General features: G+C 46.4%; 1 long non-coding RNA gene across 2 annotated transcripts; it reads left to right on the plus strand.

Moving 5' to 3' along the window:
* The first annotated feature begins 6,937 nt into the window (after nt 1-6,937).
* LOC309527100 lies at nt 6,938-18,227 on the plus strand. 2 transcript variants are annotated; one of them, XR_014217099.1, is made up of 2 exons: nt 6,938-9,819; nt 17,984-18,227. It is a non-coding gene; the product is annotated as an uncharacterized lncRNA (long non-coding RNA). The 2 variants fall into 2 exon arrangements; XR_014217100.1 differs by having other exon boundaries at nt 6,938-9,349.
* Nucleotides 18,228-23,226: the final 4,999 nt, after the last annotated feature.

Genomic DNA, 23,226 nt, shown 5'->3' on the forward strand with positions numbered 1-23,226 from the left:
AAACCACAGCAGAGAAGGAAGCGCACTGGTGTTACCTGAAGATAAGCAAAGCTTGGCATGACATGACAGGGGCAGTTCTGTGTGCTTCGACCCAGAACTGTCCCAATTGCTTAGGAAGAAGGAGGAGTGATATTTCCAATTAAAAACAGAACAAGAGGGGTGTGCAGGTGAAAATTGGACTGTGGAAACTTTTCTCCATATATGTTTTTCTCAGCCAAACGCCAGGTCCTGGAATGGCTGGGAGAAAAGTGCAGAGAGATGCCAGGGCAGAGAATGGAATCAGAGTCCAAGGCCACAGTCTGAGATGAACCAGGAGCTATGGGGTGAAGAGTAGGTCACAACTGAAGGCAAAGTCATAGCGGGGTGGGGGGGTGCCAAACTGGGTCTTTGACCCGGGGGAAATAAAACCTAGTTTTGCCCCTGGTGAAGGTCAAATACAGGGTACAGCCAGGAACAAACCAAAGGCCAACCACAGGACACAGGAACCTTAATCCCTTTCAGGCATTCTCTAATTGTGTGTGGGGAGAAGAGTGGGAGGACCCACTGGATCACCACCCCGTGTCCATGCTGGATCTCCCCATGCTGAGGGATGACAGGATCATCCGCATGCTGGGGGAATGTCTGGAGGAGGAAACTGCTATAGACTGCGAAACACAAACACACATACACCCCACATGCATCAAGGCCATCAGCATATTACCTCACAGGTCACCAGTCAATGTGAAGCACCCAGGTCAAGAGCTGAGCCCAGCAAATGCACAACAAAGTCTGATGCGGTCTTCTAAAGTCTGTTTAATGGTGTGTGTATATAATCTTTTTATAAATAAAAGTAAAAAATCTGAAAGTTTATGTTCCTAAATATCACTGTTGTTTTCTGTTAACCCAAGTAAAAAGATAAACAATGATACCTGAATTCTGCACCAGCTGAAGTTTCTGAACTGTGTTCCGAGGCAGCCCTGCGTATAACACATTGCAGTAATCTAGATAGGCCGGTCCCGCCTTTTAAAAATAAGTAGGCAGGCCAGAGATGGGCCTGAACTCCCCCACTGTGAATAGAGTGGAGTAGAGAACACCTGCAGAAGGCTCTTGTTGCTCAAACAAGGCTTTATTGGGACAGAAATCCCCTTTCGTGTCCAGGTGTGTGTGTGTCCTATGACCAGCATGGGTGTGTGGGATCAGGCCAGGACCTGAGGATACAAAGCTGCGAAAGGAAATACTATCGTTCAGTGGCTCACCACATGGAACAGCTGCATACAGATCCAAAAGTTCTTAGCTTGAGCCCCGCCCAGAACATCCAGACAGATGTTCATGCGTGCGTGCGCGCACACACACTTTTTTCTGGCATGATGGAGGTCATGTAACATTTAATGTACCTCCACACCTAAACTGGTCCTTTCCTCAGGGCTCCCATAAATTCCTCAAGCAATGCCAACCCCCATATTGGCGGCCAGTGGGAGCTGGTGTCCATTGGGGCTGCCTGGGCAGAAGGCAGGGAGGTCAACAAAAGGCAGAGCCATTCTAGTTTTGTCCCCACCCTCCTCCGTGCTGAGCCCCTACAAGAGGCTTAAGTGGAGGAAGCTGACAGACGGTGCACCACCTGAGCTGCTTATAAGGTGGGTTGGGACAGCTGGCTGAAGGCAGACTGAGCTTGGTGGGGCAGTGCCCCCATTTACCCAAATGGGCCAGCCTCCCCTGTCTGCAGCTTTTGCTTGTGGGCTGCATGGACACCAATGCATGCGGTTCCCTTTATGCTGCCTCCCTTCTGCAAGATGTGCCCTGCTATGCTGCCTTAAGCTGCCTGGAGCAGAAGGGGCTGTGACGGGAGAAGGGGCCACTTTCATGCAAAGCTCCTTGGTGTTCTGAACACAGTCTGGATGATGACTGGTATCCCTGAAAGGGCAGGTCCTTCAACCCTGCAGGCCGTAACTGGGGCCTCCCATTCCCCTTAGCTAGCAAAGCCCAACCCCGCACTATAGCTTCCTCGCTCTGTGTTTCTCAAAGATCAGTTGCTGCCCTATGCTTCATCGTCCTTTAAGGAAGTCCGTTGGCATTCTATCTCACATGGTGAACTGAGGGCAATTCTGGACCCTTGCCAGCAGCCGGCTTGTTTACCAGCAAGACAACAGTAAATTAGTGTCCTCAACCAGCATTGAACGTCGAGCCAACAGTGTGTGCAGAGGGCAAAACGACTGGGCCGCATGGAAGGGCTGCAGCGGCATTTGCTGCATATTTTAATAGCTGCTTTCCACCCCCAACATTAAACGTATTTAATCTGCTCTTGCAAATGGCTAATTTTGAAAATCCTCTTATCAGCATTAGCTCCTCAGCACTGGTATTTATTTACTGTTCATTTTCATAATCTCCCCCCCCCCACTCCCCTCTACGTTTGTATGACTGAGTTCTCTACTCAAATGGCTGGCTCCATTTCGGAGAATCCTGGTGGAGGAGAGAGGTGGGAGAGGAAGGCGGGCTGGCGGGGGAAAGCATCGTCATGGACTGTGATGTCATCCCAGAGACGCAGAGAAAAAGAGGACAATGGACATAAAAGAAGAGACCGGCTTCTTTTGTGCTGGATCAAGCCAGAAATACAATGCATAATGGCAACCTTGAATGCACTTGGGTTGCTGCTCACGAATGTGCATTATGTAAATGGAAGGGTGGAAATGCAACATGTTGTTCTTCATGAACAAGTGCGTTCATTCTAAACTCTCCCACCCTGTGAGTTTTCTCCTATAGAAATATAATGTAATTCAAGGACAAGCATATGTACTGGCCTTCAGTCTATACATTTCTTCCAGCAGTGGGGTTTCAGTGTATGGCTTCAATGGAAGAAAAGTGGAATGCCTTCAACCAGTTCTCCACGGCAATGACATTCTTTCCTTCTGGCTTAAAAAAACCCCAATCGTTCCTTTATTTTGAATGAGCTAATCTGGACCAAAGATTGCTACCAAGTTTGCTGTAGTACCATTTTTAAACCATCCTTTGACAACTGGGGGGTTTGAAGGTACAGCACTGCTGTTTCCTCACGTGTTTCTGGGAGCACTCTCACAAAGCGCACCGTTCTCAGACTTTGGTTCACTTCAATAGGCAAGTCAACCTAAATCACACAACACTCTTCATTTTGCCATTCTTTAACCACTTTAACCAGAATGCGGGTGGTACTGCGGTCTAAACCACAGAGCCTAGGTCTTGCCGATCAGAAGGTTGGTGGTTCGAATGCCCGCGACAGGGTGAGCTCTCGTTGCTCGGTCCCAGCTCCTGCCAACCTAGCAGGTGCAAAGTGCAAGTTGATAAATAGGTACTGCTTTGGCAGGAAGGTAAACGGCGTTTCCGTGTTCTGCTCTGGGTTGCCAGAAGCGACTTAGTCATGCTGGCCACATGACCCAGCAGCTGTACGCCGGCTCCCTCGGCCAGTAAAGTGAGATGAGTGCAGCAACCCCAGAGTTGTTTGCGACTGGACCTAATGGTCAGGGGTCCCTTTACCTTTACCTTTACCCACTTTAACCACTGCGTGGATAAAGATACTGATTGTTGTTGGGGGCAGTAGACAAGTGTGGCACAATCCTATGCATGACCCACTGCACCACCTGACAAACAAGATTGCAGCCCAAAGGGGTCTTCCGAATGTTTCCTGTGTCTCTGTCCCAGCCAGTTCAGTCCATTCTGGTTGAGTCTTGGGTGGTTATAACAAGGTATTCACCCATATGCAACCTGCTCCAGTCCTTGTATTTCCTTCCTGGGTAAGTAACCTAGCTTACTGAAGTTGAGCCCCTATTCAATTGTTCCTGCTCAAAGAAGGAGAAGAAAACTGGTAAGTGGCAGGTATACTTAGTAAGAGGCGAGAGTCTATCGTAGGCCTGGCTCTTCTCCCCGCTGTCTTGCTGGAGCCCTGCTATTCTGTCTGTGGAATTCAAATGAATGGCAGCACCCATTATTTATTAACTCTCACCCCATGTAGCTTCCTCTCCACTCCTGCCTTGGGTTAAAAAAAAGGAGAAGGTACACCTTGCGTTTCCTGCTCTATTCTCAGTCAGCTTGAAAGAATCAGCCAGTTCCCTGAGCAGCAGAGTGGATTCTGAAATATTAACACATAATCCGGTCAAAGGCAGATCACAAAGTGGTCAGTCAAGTCACCACCAGGCAAAGCAACAACAGCCAAGAATCTGGGGGTTGGGTGGGGAGTGAGACACTTCTAAAACATTCCTTGTCCGTTATCTTTTGCTTGCACGATCCCTATCCTAAAATATGCATTCCAGTCAATGAACAAATGCTGCTATTGCCTGCTTTGGGAGGCAGGATGATGAGAACAGGGATCAGAAGGCAGAAGCCTTACCAAAGCTCCCTAGCTAAGCCATGGGTAATGAGCAATGGTGTGAGAAACACTCTGGCTAGGCAAGTGGTTTAGGAAGGAGCACAGATGATTATTCCAGTGCAGAATATTAACTCACATTTTCTGCCCCCATCCATGCTATAATTTTTTGAATTTCAGCTGTGGGCCTAAAAATGAGGCCAGGGGCTTTCTGGAGGTGGATCTGGAGTCGCATTAAAAGTAGCAGACTGGGAGTCAGATCTGACCCAAAAGGCACAATATAAAAGGGTTTTCTCCTGCACATGCTACATACATAGTCATAGTGCAGTTGCTATTCGTTTCAGTTAGGCTTGTGCAGGAGAACTTCCATAAGAATATAAGAACCACCTGTTGGATCAGGCCAAAAGTCAGCATCCTGTCCTCACAGAGGCTAATCTGGGAAACCCATAAGCAGAACCAGGGTGCAATGGGTCTCTCCCCATGGACTGTGACTATTGTTGATTTGTGTGTATGTGTTTTGTGGGTGGGGCTGCCATTTGGATTTCCACTTCAGGTCCTATGTAAACTTTTGTTATTGACAAAATGCACAGACAGACAAACAAACAGAAGCAATTCAAAAGTATTGTCTTTCATTATTACACATGGGTTTTAACAACCTCACATAATAGAATGACTGTTTCTTCACCTTACTGGTGCCTTCAGCACAAAACAGATTATTGCTTCTAAAAAAACAAAAAAAAAGCTGTGTTCCTTCTTTGCAGCTACCATCAATTCTCTTACAAAAACACACAGCTCTTAGATGTGTCTATAATAAAGCCACGTAGAGGCTTATTTAACAAGGTCTTTGATAAAGATTCAAATAGCAGTAAGCAGAAGGATTGGAAACAGATGGTTACAGAGAAAAGAAAAGGGAGGAAAAGCACCATAAAATGCACTTCAGAGCCCCTGCTTATTAACAAGATTCTTTCCTGACTAAGAAGGTATGCCTCATCCAAATGGTCAACTCATACAGAGCTTACTCAGCCAAGTGAACTGGAATCCAGTTTCCCCCGAGTCACGCATGCTGGCAGCCACAACAAGTCAAAACATGTTGTCATCCCACCAGCAAGTGATATCAGATATCTGCAGGCCTGATCCTGCCCACGGCGTCCAACTGAATTCAGTGGAATTTCCTCCCTGTGAAATGTGCATAGAAATTCAGCCTCTGCCTTTTTATGAAACATGGGTGTTTTGTTACAATTCAAATAATCTGCAGTGTGGCTTCACTTCCAGAGTTTGCTGCAGACTCATTTCAGCTTTATAGCTAGGGCAGATCCAGCCCTGTTTAGAACGTAACAGAAAGTAAGAATGCGAGCTAGGAAAACTCAAGGTGGAAAACCCAAGTGAATGGAAAGGGTAGATCCATAATAAATTTATCAGGGCTTAAGGCAGGGGAAAGGTATCGCTCCATCCACAGTTTGCCTAGAGTAGAGCACCTGAGTTGAAGTGATTTGGCTGCCCTATCCTGGAAGACAAAAACTTCTTACTCTATAATAATAATAATAATAATAATTTATTATTTATACCCCGCCCATCTGGCTGGGCCTCCCCAGCCACTCTGGGCAGCTTCCATAAAAACCAAAAATACAATAAAATATCACACGTTAAAAACTTCCCTGAACAGGGCTGCCTTAAGATGTCTCCTGAATGTCAGGTAGTTGTTTATCGCCTTGACATCTGCTGGAAGGGTGTTCCACAGGGCGGGCGCCACTACCGAGAAGGCCCTCTGCCTGGTTCCCTGTAGCTTTGCTTCTCGCAATGAGGGAACCGCCAGAAGGCCCTCGGCGCTGGACCTCATCGTCCGGGCAGAATGATGGGGGTGGAGACGCTCCTTCAGGTATACTGGACCGAGGCCGTTTAGGGCTTTAAAGGTCAGCACCAACACTTTGAATTGTGCTCGGAAACGTACTGGGAGCCAATGCAGGTCTTTCAAGACCGGTGTTATATGGTCTCGGCGGCCGCTCCCAGTCACCAGTCTAGCTGCCGCATTCTGGATTAGTTGTAGTTTCCGAGTCACCTTCAAAGGTAGCCCCACGTAGAGTGCATTGCAGTAGTCCACTTTTTACTATGTGTCGCACATGACTTCCTTCAATTGCAACACAATTTTAGATGACTCATCTTTTAAAGAATTTTCATATAATACCCTCATATTATCTATGTCAAAGTGTTATTGATCTTTAGCGGGGGGGGGGGGGACTGGACCTCAGGCCCAGGGGCTACAAGTTGCCCTCCAAGCCTTTATATTTGGCCCTCAAAACTTTCCAAAGCCACTCTCTCTCTCAATGCCACATCCCTTGTCAGCCCAGCTCTCTCCTCTCCTTGAGTGCTTTCGCCTGGTTGGAATGTGTCCTTGAGCTGCGATAATGACTCTTGCTTACCTGGAGGGAAGACAGACAGATGCAGGTGGCTGGGAGTGTAGAAACCTCTGGGGGATTTTTTTGCAGCTGAAATGTAGCAATGAAAACGAGGTTCTTAAATTGCTCCAATGGGCAAGTGGGTGGTGACCAGACAGAATTTGAGAGTCCAAAAGCTGTTTAGAAACTTTTATTTTAAATACATTATAGCAGAAGACCAGTGAAGGAAGTTCAGTTTATGAAAGATATAAGCATAATAGTATCGAGGAGAAATCAACAGCACAGTATACATGAGTGAATCTTGGGGAAGAGAGAAATAATAAACAGAAGAACATAGCTGTCAATCCAGAATGAAATTATAGATAACAGGCTCCCGTGGATGCATGTTACTAGATGTCAGTGGAGTTTAGGATATGGGATCCAGCAAAATCAAAACAGAAAATGTGTCCAGGTAAAAATTAAAGAAAAATAAAATAGTGAAGTCTGAACTGCGCCGGGGTGTGTGTGTGGAATTATTAGAGCTGTACAAAAAGTATGTGGGAAAGTTATCAGAAAACACTTAACCCAGTGTAAATTATTACAAGGAGCAAGAATGGAATCTAAAAGCAAAATTTTCCGTGTGTGTGTGTATGTGTGTGTTCCAGAGAAAAGTTTCAACACAAAAAAGATCAGAAAAAGCTTCTTGTATAGAAAAGAGATGAAGCCCATTGAGGAGACTTGTTCCTTCTCTTTCCCAGCTTCACATAAAACATTTTCTTGTGAGCTGATTGGTTCCTTTTAATTCCCCTGTTGTTTGCAACTAAAATTGGTTTTGTACTGGTAAATGACAGGTCACAGGACAAACATTGGCAGGAGCAGTCTTCCATTGTTTTAGGGGTTAATATAACCCCAAGCCCTTTTGAGGTTCAGGGAGGTTCATGAAGGTCACCCAGCACTGCAAGTCACATAGAGTAACACATCTTGTACCTTCCTCACACTGGTGCATTGCCTTAGCTCGACTAAGGCCTTGTGCACATTTCTGCTTCTCACACTGCTGACAGAAAAACAGTTCCACCCTCACGACAGGCATTCAGGCCTATTTTCATCATGAGCCAGAGTCTCTAGACCAAAGTTTAATTCTGTTCCATTCCATTCCATACCTTCTGGGTTAATCACCTTCACCATGATCACAGATATACCCCCCAGCAGAGCTCATTAACATAGTGCTGTACCATTGCTGTGCCCCCCATTTTGCTTCTGGCTTCAATTTCCTGATAAGTTCCTGCTCCAAGGAAAAGTGAGAGCATACCTTTATTTGTGAAGGATCATCATTGCTTAGTGCTAGAGTGTGTGGTCTGCTAGACCACTGGGTTCAATCCTCACCATCACAAAACGAGAATGGGTTCTCAACTAGCAGGGCTGGGAAGGATCTCTTCTGCAGCGAATTCTGCCTGTCAGATAAAACAACACTGGGCTATGTGGACCAGTGATATGATAGTGTAAGGCAGCTTCTTGTATTTACCTTTGGTTCTCATCAATACATAACTCAGTGAGAGAGGTTTTAAGATTCACAGAACTCTTCCTCAGCTTAATGTCCAGTCCAAGAAAAAGCTCTGTGGAATTCAAAAGCTTGCTCAAACTTCTAAAACTCATTCTCTCTAACAATGTTCCATTTTTCATAACCTAAGCCCTTTGCAGTACAGGACATTTTACATACTGCTAAAGCACTAACCTCCTTGAGCTGAATAAACGCACCTCAGAAACTCCAGGAAGGTCATTATTATAACAGTATTTATTTATATCCTGCCTTTTCCCCTGTTAGGAATGCAAGATGCACTTGATAGTTTGCAGACCGCCCTCCACAACCAGGCCCAGGAATAGAATCACAGAATGGTAGAATAGGGAGGACCCAACGGGTAACTCCCTGCAATGGACGGTGTCTGGTTCCAGCACTGCTTTGATTTGCAAATAGAAACTCTCCCCTATTGCCATGCTGGCCTGGCCGGATGAGCCTGAGCGTAATTTAATTGGGGAGAATTTTCAGCAGGTAGCCATAGTCATTCCTTGCCTTTCCTTGATCAAGGAGATTCTTCCCTCGCCTCGCCTGCCCGCTCGCAAAGGAGCCGGCGGCCCGTCTGCCCGCATAATGCGTTGTTTATTAGCCCGCGCGCCCTTCTCCGCCTGTAACTCCGTCGGGCCGCCTGCAGCAGCTCGGCTAATACAATGGCGTTTAATAACAATATTCCACTTCCTTAAACACCACAAGTGAGTGAGTGAGCGAGCAGGCAGGCAGGCAGGCCGGCCGGCAGGCGCGGGGCCGAGCTATTCATTATACATGAGCGCAGATACCTAGTTAAATATTTGATAGGAGTTTAGAAAACCCTCGGCGCTCCGCGGCCCCTTTCTGACCGCCGCCGCCCGAGGGAAGGTAACGGAGAGAAGTCAGGGGGGCTGAGGACTTTTCATGCGCGCACAAGATGCTGAAGTTTGAGCCCCGGCGAAGCCCTGAAGGCCGACATGCGCCTGGGACTTCTCCTGGCTGTCGCTGGCCGCCGAGCGGTGCGCTGCAGAGCCAACCTCCTTCCCTTGAATCCGGTGCTTTGCTGAGGAGGAAGCGGGAGAGAAGACTTCGCGCCATCTGGGCGTCGTGGATGTCGCAGCATTTCCAGTTAAGCGAAAGGGGCAATGACTGGGCCTTGGGACCCGGGTCCCCGTCCGCTCCACAGGCTGCGCCACACACAGTTCTGGGGTCTCTGGGGCTGGCTACTCCTTTCCGTTCTCTCTGTCTGCGAGCTGCTGTGGGAATGATAATGGCCTCCTTCTTCAGGGATGAGCGCCACACTTTGCAAATGAGGACTTCCACATGCATGATTAATAGAGGCTAAACTAGTCAAAGGAAAGGCCAGGAGGAAGGGGCCGCGCAAGACGCGCTAATGAAGGGGCGACCTTCCAGGTTAAGGAATCAAAGGCAAATATTGCTCTAGATTTAAATCTCGCCCGTAGTCTATAGACTAAACCCAAACGGAGTCATATGTAAATACTCGGCCGTCGTTTCGAAATCAAAAGGCTCAGGGGTGTTCTGCGGGAAGTGGCGCCGTTTCAGTGGGACCGGCTCAGCGGAGATGTTATGTTCTGGGGGTAAGTGGGCATTTCACCAATATACTCAAGGCTCCCGATCAATTGGAGGGAGGGTCGTGGGGGTGCCTGGGAGTCTCCAGTATGAGGTAGGCATTCATCTTCATTTAAAAATCCCAGCACATATTTATGTATATATATTTTTAATGTACCCTTCCTCCAAGGAGTTCAGGCTGACAGGTATACATTGCTCTCTACCCCCACTTTTCATCCTCGCAACCTGTTTGGCTGTGCGTGTCTGTGAGTGTGTAGTTGTCCTCTTCTCCACCAAGTCCAGTCCAGCATCCAGACATTGCTGGACAGTCAATACTGTATTCTGCTCCTCACTCTTATTGCATTTATTTATTTGGAACATATTATATCTTTCTCACCCCAAATTATCTACTCAGTGCTACATGGGGTTCCAGGTGGTCTCCCAGATGCTAACCAGACCCACATCTGCTTAGCTTAGCAAGCTGGTAGAGTTACATGTCCTCAGACTTATTTCCTGAGACTGTCACCTAGGAAACTGGCCACTGCTTCTTTGACTTGTGACAAGGGAGCAGCCACTAGGAGAAGCAGCATGCTGTAGTGGTTAGAGTGTTGGATTTTGACTGGGATGGGCTCAGTTCAAATTCCAGCTGAGCAGCAAAGCTTGCTAGGTGAACACGAGCCACTCACTCTCTTCAGTGGTTTCACGTAGTTGTCAGACTGGGTGCGGAACAAAATCCTGTCCCAGTTTCTCAACACAGCAGGTTGCTAGTGCTTACCAAGAAGAGAGGGGAAAGGCCTAGGGAGCTTGGCACAGTGTGGTCCGTAATGTTGGCATCACTCTGATGGTCTCAGAACCAAATGCTGCACTGGGTCAAGCTCCTCGTGCCCCTCTCCTCCCCCGCTCGGTAAGCACTAGCAACCCACTGTGTTGAGATGCCGGGAGTTTCCCACTGCCCATTAGAATAATAGAATTCTAGAGTTGGAAGGAACCCTGAGGATCATCTAGTCCAACCCCCTGCAATGCTGGAATGTGAAACTTGTCCCATAGGGGGATTGAGCAAGCAACTTTGGTGTTATCAGCACCACACTCTATCCAACTGAGCTGTTAGTGATTGGGGGCTTCATTAGTGGTTGTTGCCTATCTTCCGTTATGTCTGCATATTATGCCTCCAGAATATGATTTACCTGAGGCCTCCCTCCTATGTTCATTAATTTGGTCCCATTAATAAGTGTGACATTTACATTTAATGCTGCCTGGCTACTCTATTAAAGCTACAAAATCAACCCAAATATCTGCCACTCTAATCTGCAGCACTGCATGGCATCCCAGCATCACATGTGGAGCTATATTTGAGTTGCTGGCTGCATCTGATCAAGTCATTCTCTGTGAAGATATGCCTGTAGACATATGCAGACCTAGGAGGTGAATTTCAGCCTGGAAATCCAGGTTCCAGTCGGAGCACAGTGGTTTCTGAAACCAACTCAGAACCTACAACATTTTGGCAAACTCTGTTTTAATAATAATAATAATAATAATAATAATAATAATAATAATAATAATAATTTATTTATACCCCACCTATCTGGTTGGATTTCCCCAACCACTCTTGGTGGCTTCCAGCAAAATATTAAAATACAATGATTCATCAAATATTAAAAACTTTCCTAAACAGGGCTGCCTTCAGATGTCTTCTAAAAGTCAGATAATTGTTTATTTCTTTGACATCTGGTGGGAGGGCATTCCACAGGGCGGGTGCCACTACCGAGAAGGCCCTCTGCCTGGTTCACTGTAACCTCACTTCTCACAGTGAGGGAACTGCCAGAAGGCCCTCGGCGCTGGACCTCAGTGGCTGGGCCAAACGATGGGGGTGGAGACGCTCCTTCAGGTATACTGGGCCGACTCCGTTTAGGGAGGAGCATGGGAGGAGAGGATGGCCTTTGGCCATGGTTGCTAGGTTTTGCATTGCAAGCCAGGTGGCTTGATAACGTCGCTGACTCCTTGTCATCTTCATGGTCTCAGAGCATGAGCTGAGAGGGCTTGTGCAAACTGAGAAATGTCACCCAAGTACATGATGCTACTGCACGTCCCTGGCTGGAGTGGATTGCTGATTGCATTCTAGATTCCATATTGCATCCCACTCCAGAGAATGAATCCATTCCCAACTCCAGCAAAGCTTTTTAGAGCAGAGCTACAAGTGGTGGCGCTCATCTCTTATGTAGATGAATAATCATTGCAGCATATATTTTAAAAAACCATCAAAATTCTGGGCCAAGAAAGCTGCATCCTGCAACCTGTATGTATTATGCAAATCCAGCACAATTGCAAGGATTTGCTTTTGGGCAAGATTTATTTGGCTTCTGTTCATCATAGAGAGAGTAAAAGAGCTATGTGGGGCACTGAAGATGTGCTCGCTGATGACTGAAAATCCTATTCAGATTTTGTCAGATGATTGCTGAAACGATGACGCAGGGCTTCTTTTCTACACACAGTGCCTGGCTACGACACTTAGTCAGTGCCTGGCTGCAATAATGGGCTGGACTTGGGTGAGCATACTGAGGCTCAATCCAGAAAACAGATGAAGGCATTTGGGTGCAATTCTGGGTTTTGTAATGAAGCTGAGGGCATACAAAAGAAAGCACTTCTCTTCCGGATAGACAAAAGAAAGTAGATTGGTGGTTGCCAACTTGGATGGCTTTAAAAGAGGATTCATCAAATTCATGGAGGATAAGGATATTCGTGGCTACTGGCCATGATGGCTGTGCTCTACCTTCACCCTTGGAGGCAGTATGCTGAATATCAGCTGCTGGCAATTGCAAGTGGGAAGAGGGCTGTTTTGCCTAGGTCCTGCTTGTGGGCTTCCTGGGGACATTGGGTTGGCCACTGAGAACAGGATGCTGGACTAGAAGTGCCAATGGCCTGATCCAGCAGGACACATGTTGTTACTGTTAGGAGGTGAGTCATCTGCTCAGGCAAGTCATGTTCTGGAGGAGGTTGCGCTCATCGTAGACAACCAAGTTTGGAGGTGCTCGTTGATCCATCTTTGTCACTCAAGGCTCCTTCTATCAGCGCCTTCTATCAGCTGCTACCCTACCTGAACAGAGAGAGTGATCTATGGCCTGATCACCTCTAGCTTCAATTACCAGGAGGCATTGTTCACAATGATTGGTAAGTTTCAGTCAGTATCAATAGGTCTGACGGGCTGTGTGTTATGAACATATTGTGCCAGTAGTTTGCTATCTTTGCTGGCTCTCAGTCCATTTTCTCCTGGGCCATATCCAGAAAGTGGTGTTGGGGGATGAGTGTTCAGACCCTTGGGCTCTCACTTGTCGGGTGCCTCAGGGTTCTGTCCTCTCCCCCATGCTTTTTAACATTTATATGAAGCCACTGGGAGAGATCATCAGGGGGTTTGGGCTGGGTATTCATCAATATGTGGATGATACCCAGCTCTACCTCTCCTTTAAATCAGAATCAGTGAGGGTGGTGAAGGTCCTGTGTGAGTGTCTGGAGGCGGTTGGAGGATGGATGGCGGCTAACAGATTGAGGTGGAATCCTGACAAGACAGAAATACTGTTCTTGGGGGACAGGGGGAGGGCTGGTGTGGAGGACTTGCTGGTCCTGAATTGGGTAACTGTTCCCCTGAAGGACCAGGTGTGCAGCCTGGGAGTCATTTTGGACTCACAGCTGTCCATGGAGGTGCATGTCAATTCTGTGTTCAGGGCAGCTGTCTACCAGCTCCATCTGGTACGCAGGCTGAGACCCTACCTGCCCACGGACTGTCTCACCAGAGTGGTGCATGCTTTAGTTATCGCTCACTTGGACTACTGCAATGCACTCTACTTGGGACTACCTTTGAAGGTGACTCGGAAATTGCAATTAATCCAGAATGTGGCAGCTAGACTGGTGACTGGGAGTGGCCGGCAAGACCATATAACACTGGTCCTGAAAAACCTACATTGGCTCCCAGTACATTTCTGAGCACAATTCTAAGTGTTGGTGCTGACCTTTAAAGCCCTAAATAGCCTCGGCCCTGTTGGAAAAACACTCTGGGGGTGCCTGCAAGCCCCTGGATCTCTGAGTGTCCTCTGGTACACGCAGCTCTGGAAAAGGCATCTCCCTTTTCTTCCAGTGCACTTCTAGCAACATACATAATATTGATACATGTACACTAATCTTCTGGCATAACACAGCAAGAAGAGTGAGACATTGTAGAGCTAATCTACTTATTTACACACTATGTACAGACAAAAGCATAATGGCGTCCGTTCTCTCCAGCTCCGAGAGAACAAACAAACAAATAAAAGCGAAAGTACAGTGTAATAGTACCCTCAGCGGAAGAGATAAGTGTATTCCTTTCCCAGAGTCGTCCCAGACAGGCATGTGATTTACAACAATCTCATCTGCAGCACTGGAGGAGTGAAATTGCTAACATCCCCTGTATACCTGAAGGAGCGTCTCTACCCCCACTGAGGTTCAGTGCTGAGGGCCTTCTGGCAGTTCCCTCACTGCAAGGTTACAGGGAACCAGGCAGAGGGCCTTCTCGGTAGTGGCACCCGCCCTGTGGAACGTCCTTCCATCAGATGTCAAGGAAATAAGCAACTATCTTAGCTTTAGAAGACATCTGAAGACAGCCCTGTTTAGGGAAGTTTTTAATGTTTAATGCTGTATCATGTTTTCAATATTCGGTTGGGAACCGCCCAGAGATGGGTGGGGTATAAATAATAAATTATTATTATTGTTGTTGTTGTTGTTGTTGTTTCAATATTCGGTTGGGAACCGCCCAGAGATGGGTGGGGTATAAATAATAAATTATTATTATTATTGTTGTTGTTGTTGTTGTTGTTGTTGTTGTTGTTGTTGTTGTTATTATTATTATTATTCCCAGATCAAAGTGTTGGTTTTGGCCTTCAAAGCCCTCCACAGCTTGGGGTATCTGAAGGAACACCTCTTCTCTCGTGTATCTCTTTGAGACTGTCATCCAACAATCTACTCTAAGTGGCCCCTTAGTTGTGGAACGCTCTCCCATCTGACACCTTATTAATGTCCTTCAAAGTGCCATGCAAAGACCTTTTAATTTTCTTGGGCTTTGTAAATTATGTTTATAGTTTGATACTACTTTAAATCTCTGGATTTTTATTTTTCTTCACCTTAGAAGCTTATTATCATGGAATTGGAAGGGACCCTGAGGGTCATCTAGCCCAACCCCCTGCAATGCAGGAATCTCAACACATGGTTCCCCATCAAATTTGAAACCATGCCGGACTCAGTTTAGCTTTGCAAATGTCCTAGCAGTTTTAGTGCTTCACCCTTGTTTTAATTGAATTTTGCAAATTCTCTCTTAGTGTTGCTCTAAGTTTTGAAGAATTTTTAAATAGTGATATTGTATTAGCTGTGTTTTGATGTAGTTTTGTTTGTTTCAATCCCTGTAAGCCTCCCAGAGAACTTTGGTTATAGGATGGTCTATAAATCGTCTGAATGAATAAGTGTTTCTTTGGCCATTGATTGCTGCTCTCAGGAAGACCTTGGATCCCTGAAGCCCTAGTTTTGCCTCATAAAGGCTGATAGGATGTGTTATAGTAGATAACGTCCCACTTGGGCCAAGAAGGCATGACTACACCACAAAGCCCAGACAAGGAAAGGATGGTTGCCAGCCAAACAAAGAGAGGCCCCGCTGAGTATCTCATCAGACCAAGACATCTCAGTCCATGCTCATTTCTCATGCAAGTCGTTTAACAGGCGGTTAATCCCCGTCCAATCTCCCCCACCCGACACAATCCAATTTAATTTAGAGAAAAATCACACAAAGGCTGTAACATCCAGCTTATCCCTTGAAATGCAATCGCTCTGTAGAAAAGAATTAATTTTTAATTCCATCTTAATTACTCGGAGTAATAATCCATTTACACAGACCAGCGCGGTCAGCCACATGCATTCCATCGCTCCGGAGGGCTGGAGTCATGTGACTAATGCCCTTGTCAGCTGACCAGCTGAACTAATCAATCAGAGGCGATTATTATGCCAGGTGCCCTGAGAGAGTCTGGAGCCTTCGATTAGTCCCTTCGGATTGTGCGGCTGCCTCTTCCCCATTGCTCACATTTAATTAGTAATTATTTTGGCACTAAGCAGCCCTGTGAAACTGCCTTTGCTGTGATGACCCAAGCCTTAGCTTTGGACAAATAAACCTTCTCCCTTTAATAGGAACCAGGATTGGGACAATACTATTTCTCTCCTCATCTGTCACATCTCTCTACATTGCTCTTTAAACTTGACCACCAGCCTTTGCCATTCCGTTTTTGGATCCTCCAACTGACCACCTCTGTGAATGTTTTCCCAGGTTCCCTCTCATTCTGCTCTCTTGCTTCTTTGACATGCCATATTTTGGTTCCTCCAGTTCTACTCACAGGCAGGCTGGTAGCTGTGAATGTGGTGCAGGCTGATGACTAGGGTCTAAACCAGAACTTTCCAAACTTTTCATGTTAGTGACACACTTTTTAGACATGCAGCATTTCGTGACATAGTGATGCAGTTTTACTAGCAAACCAAACCAACCCCTTTCCAGCCCTGGGAGGAGCGTGGGGAGCATTCACGTGACACACCTACACACTGCAGCCGACACACTAACGTGTCACAACACACAGTTTGGAAAGCTCTGGTCTAAACTGAGCGGGACCTTGCTGCTATAGTTCACACTGGCAGGCCTTTGCTCTGGCAAGCAGCCCTTACCTAAATTGATTGTTGGTGGGGCAGGTTCTGACAGCCATATCTGCATCCCAAACGATCAGCCGTGGTGTTTTTAAAATATAGATGGAAATCCAGAAGACTGTAAATTTTTTCAATATGCAATGACTGCTGCAAGAGTGTTGCTGGCACAGAAATGGAAACAACAGGAAATACCGCCAGTGGAAGAATGGAGAATGAAACTGTTAGACTACGCTGAGTTGGACAAATTGACTGGGAAAATTAGGTACCAAAGAGACCAAAGGTTCATCGAAGACTGGGGGAAATTTGCGGAACATCTGGAAAATATAAGTGAGGGACAGATAACGCTAGAGGGGTTTAAGAAAGTTCTATGAAAAACTAAGAAGTATTGTCTAAAGAGAAAGAAATTAAGGATATTATTAATGTCAATACATATTATGAAATGCGTATCAAGAATAATAACTATGGGTGATTTTGGGGGAAGCTGAAGGAAGTCCTGAAAAGAAGTAATTTGTGAAAATTGGATGTGAAATTTTATGTTTGTTTTATTTTGTGTTAAATTAATAAAAATTATTTTTTTAAAAAAGGAAATCCAGAAGGTGTCAGTGCAGCAACCAGTATGGAAGATGTAGGTTTGCCCATTTTTACTTTCTGCCAAGGCTGCTGCAGGCATCTCAACTATAATCCAATCAGTGGAGACTGGAAGTCTCCAGGCCCAATACAAGGGGGTTGGTTTAGTTCTTCTGACCCTATTCTTCAATTAGTCTTGCCCCATGCTTTCCTGATTCCACCTGGCTGTTTGCCAAGGGAGATAAATCACATACAAAATGTGTTGGTGCCTTGATCCCACATCCCCATGCATGCTGACAATAACAGTGAAGGGTATCTTGTTAAGGGAGGAAGGGGGCTTGTTCACTGCTCCCCTACCTGGCCTTGCCTGCTCCATTGCCCTGTTTGACACTCTTGGGTATAGTCCTTAGAGCCAAAGATAAAAAGCAGACCCACATAGGGTAAAAGATGAGAGGCGGACACAAATCTATTCCTGTGACTGCAATTTATTTTCAAAGTTTTAAATGCTGAATTTTAAATTCCTCCGACGTGCCCTATGACATAATAGTGAAGGGTGGGTAATCAATTGAATCATCACTATCATCTGTGACTAGTATTTCCAACAACACCCCTCCCTTCGGAGCAAGCTGGGGGGGGCGGTTAGTTCAGGGCTGTGGTGGTGGGAGGAGATTTAACCCTTTCTCCACACAGCTTTCCAGTTTCAAAATTTCCCCTAAAGCTACTTTCCTCACAGGGGCAAACATAACCAATAGCCGAATGTGGCTTTGGATGGGGTGAATTAGATCAGGAAAGTACTCTGTGCAGCATTCTCCATTTCTCCCAGGGGTGAGAAGTTCAGCGGCAGTGTTACAGGGTTTACTTTCCTTTGGATGAGAGACAGAGCCCTGGAGAGTAGTGGTGTCTTTGTAATATTTCTGTTATTTACAGGAATACAAGCTGCACACATTGTGGAAACAAATAGCCTCCTACAGCACCAGAGCTACAGCTGTACCTGCACCAGTTGATCTAAACAACAGTGTGGATCTCTGCACTCCCACCAGTCTGATTCCAGGCCAACTAAACCCACAACTCTCTCTCCTACCTGACTGAGACTTTCATAGAACTCAGGAGCTTGCTCATTACATTGTGAGGTTTTGGTTGTTGCTGTTTTAAAAAAAAGAGTACTGTCCTAGTAGGTTGATTTTGGATTTTCTAATAGACCAAGCAGCTCTGCATCTCTCATATGTCTTCTTCTTTCCTTTCTATCCATGCCTGAGCACTGATTTCAGACCTCCTTGCCATGCAGATAAATTGCCCATTAAGGAAAACATGTCCAATCATTAGCTCTCATTGAGGAAACATTAACCAATCATCCCTGACTAGCAACAAGCAATCAGGTTAACAAAGGATGGACACCCAGAGGCCACAACAACACTAATCCCAGGAACTGGTCTATGGCTGGAAGCACTTTTTCCTGTTGAATTAAAACGTGCTCTGCACTTGCTATGGGTATGTGCATGCAGGAGCAGAGCTGATAAGGGCCAGGAAGCTGTCACCTTGGGTGGCACTGCAAGCATGTCCTTCCCTTCATCCCCACTCCAGGCTGCTGCACAAAACAACTACCTGGATTTCCCATGCATCCCACTGATAAGCCCTCTGAATGCTCTCTGTAAACAGGCAGGCCTTGCTACCAAGGGGGAAGGAAGGTGGGAAGCAGCAAAGGGAGGCTCAGAATGGGCAATAAGGACATAGGGCTTTTGGCCCCAGACTGAAAGTTCCTAAAGTTGTTTGGGGCTGGCAAGGAGCGCCCAACTCCTCTGAACTGTATTTGAGCCAGGCTGCCAAGGACCCTCAGAGTGCAGTAAGACTGGCACCAGGAGGCCGAGGAAAGAAGATTAAGCATCATTGTCCTCCCCTCTTATAAGAACATCAGAAGAGCCTTGCTCGTTCAGGCAAAGGTCCATCTATTCCCCACACTCTTTTCAGTGGCCAACTAGATGCTCTAGGAAGTGCCCAAGCAGAACCTGAGCACAATAGTGCTCCCTCTACTGTGATTCCCAGGTATTCAGAGGCAGAATATAGCCGTTGTGGCTAGGAGCCACCATAGTCTTATCCTCCATGAATTTGTCTAATCCTCTAGTTTATCTAATCCATCCTTTTTGCTTGCGTCTGTGTCTTCCACAGGAGAGATGGGATGTGGGGGAAGCCAGCTGTGACTCATCTGGCCTGGTCAGGAGACCCCAGTCTGAGCACATGTTGCAGAGGCACTCTTTTCCTTAATTCTAAAGCTATGTTGTCCCACCCCTGTTTTGCACCTGGCTGTGATAGGTGTACTTAGGGCTTCTCGTTCTAAACAGATCCCACAAACCTGAAACCTGCCTGCCTCTTGTAAAAAGCCAGAGGAGGAGAGACAGGCTTCTCTGTGCTTGGCACAATGCACAGATCAACAAGTGACAAGAGTCCTGGGCATTGACTGCCATAATGCTAATAAAGAGAATAAAATAACCATGGCGAGAGTTCGGGTAGGATTCCCAAAGAAGCCACCAATTACAGTTTATGGCTGCAGTGGGGCTGGGAGAGTCAGCTGCAATGGAAAAGATAAAAGCCTTCTGCCTCGGTGGATCAGTCTGAGTTGAATTGGTGGACCCAGAGGGAGCTACCAGAAGTGGCCACTCAGGACTTTTCCCACATTGCATGCTGGGACGCTGGATGAAACGCTCCAGCCCTGATTGCTTCTGAGCTATGTAAGGAGGGGGTGGTGTTGGTAGCTGAGTAGTAGTTAATGCTAAACGTTTGCGTAGATCAGCCACTCTGCAGTTTCCATGGTCATGCGCAATATCTGATCAAAATGGATGGCTGCAATGGAGCTCTGCCATCTAGCAAGGTCCATCTGGTTCCTGGCACACTAGATGCAAAGAAGAATCTCTCCATGGTTCCCCACTCCCCCCCTCTTTTCTGCTCACTACAGGGGAGGCAACTGCAATCTGCGAATCTTAGACAAGGATGTTGTTGTTAAGAACAGGAGCAGAGAAAGGAAACAAATCGGAGTTTAATGATGATGACCTTCTTCGTCATCAAAGTGCCTTCTAGGAACTGCGGGAAAAGAATTTAAGCAGCCTTATCACTAAAGCGTTTTCCCCCACAACCTAACACGGGCCCATGGGTCAATTATAGCTCCCTCCTTGCCTAATTGCACCTCACTATGGGAATTCATTGTTTGTGGCCCTTTCCTACAGCTCTTGGCTGGAAAAATAGAAGCTTCTCCGAGGGGGAAAGTGGCTGCACCACTATGTCTGCATTGATTCAAAGGCACATGGAGAATTGGCACCAGTTTATCCAACCTATGGCAGTGTGTGTGTCTGTGTGTGTATTGGGGGAATGGAAATCTTGTGGGCTGTTGCTGCCAGTGAAGTGAAAGTGAGGAGGAAAAGGAGAGATAAGGGGCAGAGGTAAGAAATAGGACCAAAAAAAGCTGAGATAATGCGGTGCAGAGAGACCGAAGGCTAGGGAGACAGCACTATTCATCTGTTTGTTGGTGTCAGGGCTGCTACCGAGTCCCAGCTCACATAGGACCACGTTAGCCAGCGTTCACGTTAAAAGAGTCTTTATTGGGTTACAGGTTCCATTTCCAAACTGCAATTTGCAGCCCTACGTCTTCTATGTCAGACCGGCGAAGACCCGTCTGAGTCTCCGCCTCTAGCACACCAGCTTAATACCCTAGCCTTGCTCCACCTCCTGCGCCTTTCCTTCCGTCTCTGGGTCCTTCTGCCCCCCGGGGTCTCTTCTTTCCTACTCTCTTCTGACGCGGACCCCCCTGACCCTTCCGCCTCCTTGCGGCGGGCTTTGGGACCTGGCTCACTCTCCGGGCTGCTTACTGCGCCAGCTTCCGCTGCATTTGAACTTGGCGCCCGCGCCCAACTCTCTACCTTCCTCTTGATCGTTTTGTCGCTCCCCGAGGTGGGCGTGACTACTCCTGACTCATGCCCTCCCTCCTGCTGAAAGCCTCCGGAACCCGATGTCTGGTCCCCTTTCTCCCCGCTGCTCCCGGCTGGGCACGTGGGTCCCGATCTCCAACTGCTGCTCTCTGATCCCTCTCTGGACCCTTCTTCCTGGGGTGTCCCCCTGCTTTCCCCCCTTGCTCTGACCGCTGGCGCTCCCTTCTGGGAATCCTCGGACTCACTGGACAGGCTCGGTGATCTCGGGTCATCATCCCCACTCATCCTTCCTTCGTATTCCTCCCCCTCGCTCTCTGTCTCCTCCCTTCTCTGCGTCTCTGCTCCTGAACCCCTGACAGTTGGTTTCATAAAATTTATATGCTACTTGATTGTAAAAACCAAAGAAAAAGAAAAACCTCAAAGTGGTTTACAAAAATGGGATGCAGTGGGGAAAGAGGGTATTTATTGTGCAGAGACTGTTTTTTGTTTTGTTTTGCTGAGCTCCTCCAAATAAACCACAATGTGAAGTTGACATTTGTTCTTGGCATGCCAGAGGAGGTGCAAAACCAGAGGGATCTCCACATTTGTGGTAAAATGTGCCCTCTGAACTCAAGTTGAAGGGATTTTCACTGAAATGTGCAATAAATTTGTGCATTCCCAAAATCTCAGGAGTTTTAATTTCTAAATGAATTTACTCTTTTGAAGGAATGGGCTTCTGTACCAGCACACAAAGTAGGTTTTAAAGGTTTGTGCATCAAAATTTTTACACTCAAAACATCCAAAACATGCTTAGTGCTAGGACTTTTAGTTTGCATAATTTACTCATGTAAGGCATTTGGAATATTTTTGTACTAGATGAAAAATAAGCATAAAGGAAGTGTGGAAGCTGCCTTATACTGAATCAGACTATTGGTTCATCTGGCTCCGTATTGTCTACCCTGGGTGGCAGTGACTCTCCACGATTTGAGACCGGAGATTTGGACCTCAGACCTTCTGCATGCAAAGTAGATAATCTACCACTGAGCTAGAAAAACCCTCAAAGGGAAAGCTTTGGAGGAGGAGGGATTCTTCAGGAACTGCATCATGGTAATATTCTAATCTTCATAGCTCTGTGTATGCCTGCCTATTGTTTAGCCTTCAACGTTTTAACTATGACAGATTATTAGTGAGAATGCATATTTGTTTCCTTTCACTCCTGAATTTGTGTCCTGTTTTCAGTAAATAAACCTCTTTTGTCATGCACGATTATCCACTTTTGCCCCCGGGAAATTCACAAACTCTGTCCTAAATCCACATAAGCTGTAAACTCTTTGGTTTTCCCTAACTTCAGTAACAGTGTTTGAAAGGGTGGGTGGTGCAACAGAGATCCCTCTAGGTTAAGGGAGAATGAAATACTTAGACATCAGATCAATTTGGCTCCAGTTTTTACAGGGAAGGGCTGTGTTATTATTAATATTATTATTATTTAAATTCAGCAAATCAGTGGTGGAGCATTTGCTTTGCATGCATTAAGTCCCAGATTCAGTCTCCAGCATTTCTAAATAGGGCTAGGGAACACTCCTCAGTGAAATTCTGGAGTGCCACTGCCAGGCAGTGTAAATACTGATCTATATGGACCAATGACCCCATTTATTTAGACCAGGGATGGGGAAGCTGTGGCCCTTCAGGTGTCAATTGTGTGGGAAAATTTAAACCTCCCATCCCATGCGTGTGGGAGAAATACAAAAGTAAACAAGCATGTGAAGCCTTTCTAGCTGAGTAAAAACAGTTATGCATTTTGCAGCTTACAAAAGCTAAGGAATTAGGCAGTTATACTTTTTTTTTATTCCCTTTTATATGTGGTCTGCTGACCTTCCCCTCTTCATCCCCTGTTGCGCAGAATAAACCACACCTTTTTAGTAAGATAAACAAAAAGGTTTACTTGCATTTCAATGCAGACAGCAAATACAACAAAGTAGTGTGCAGAATAATTCTTCTAAGTTACAGTAAAATAGAAGTTGGTAGTCTTAGCTAACATGGCTGAAAGCACAAACTTTAGCCATGCCCATCTGGTGAGCTTGGAAGCATGGTGGAAAGAGAGAGTCTCCTCACAGATGGAAGGAAATATAAAGGATTGTCTTACTTGTTACATCAGTGATGGCCAAACTTGGCCCTCCAGCTGTTGTTGGACTACAACTCCCATCATCCCTAGCTAACAGGACCAGTGGTCAGGGATGAGGGGAACTGTAGTCCCAAAACAGCTGGAGGGCCACCCAG

This window comes from Podarcis vaucheri, assembly GCF_965113315.1.
Source record: "Podarcis vaucheri genome assembly, chromosome: 2".
In the NCBI taxonomy this organism is placed as follows: Eukaryota; Metazoa; Chordata; class Lepidosauria; order Squamata; family Lacertidae; genus Podarcis; species Podarcis vaucheri.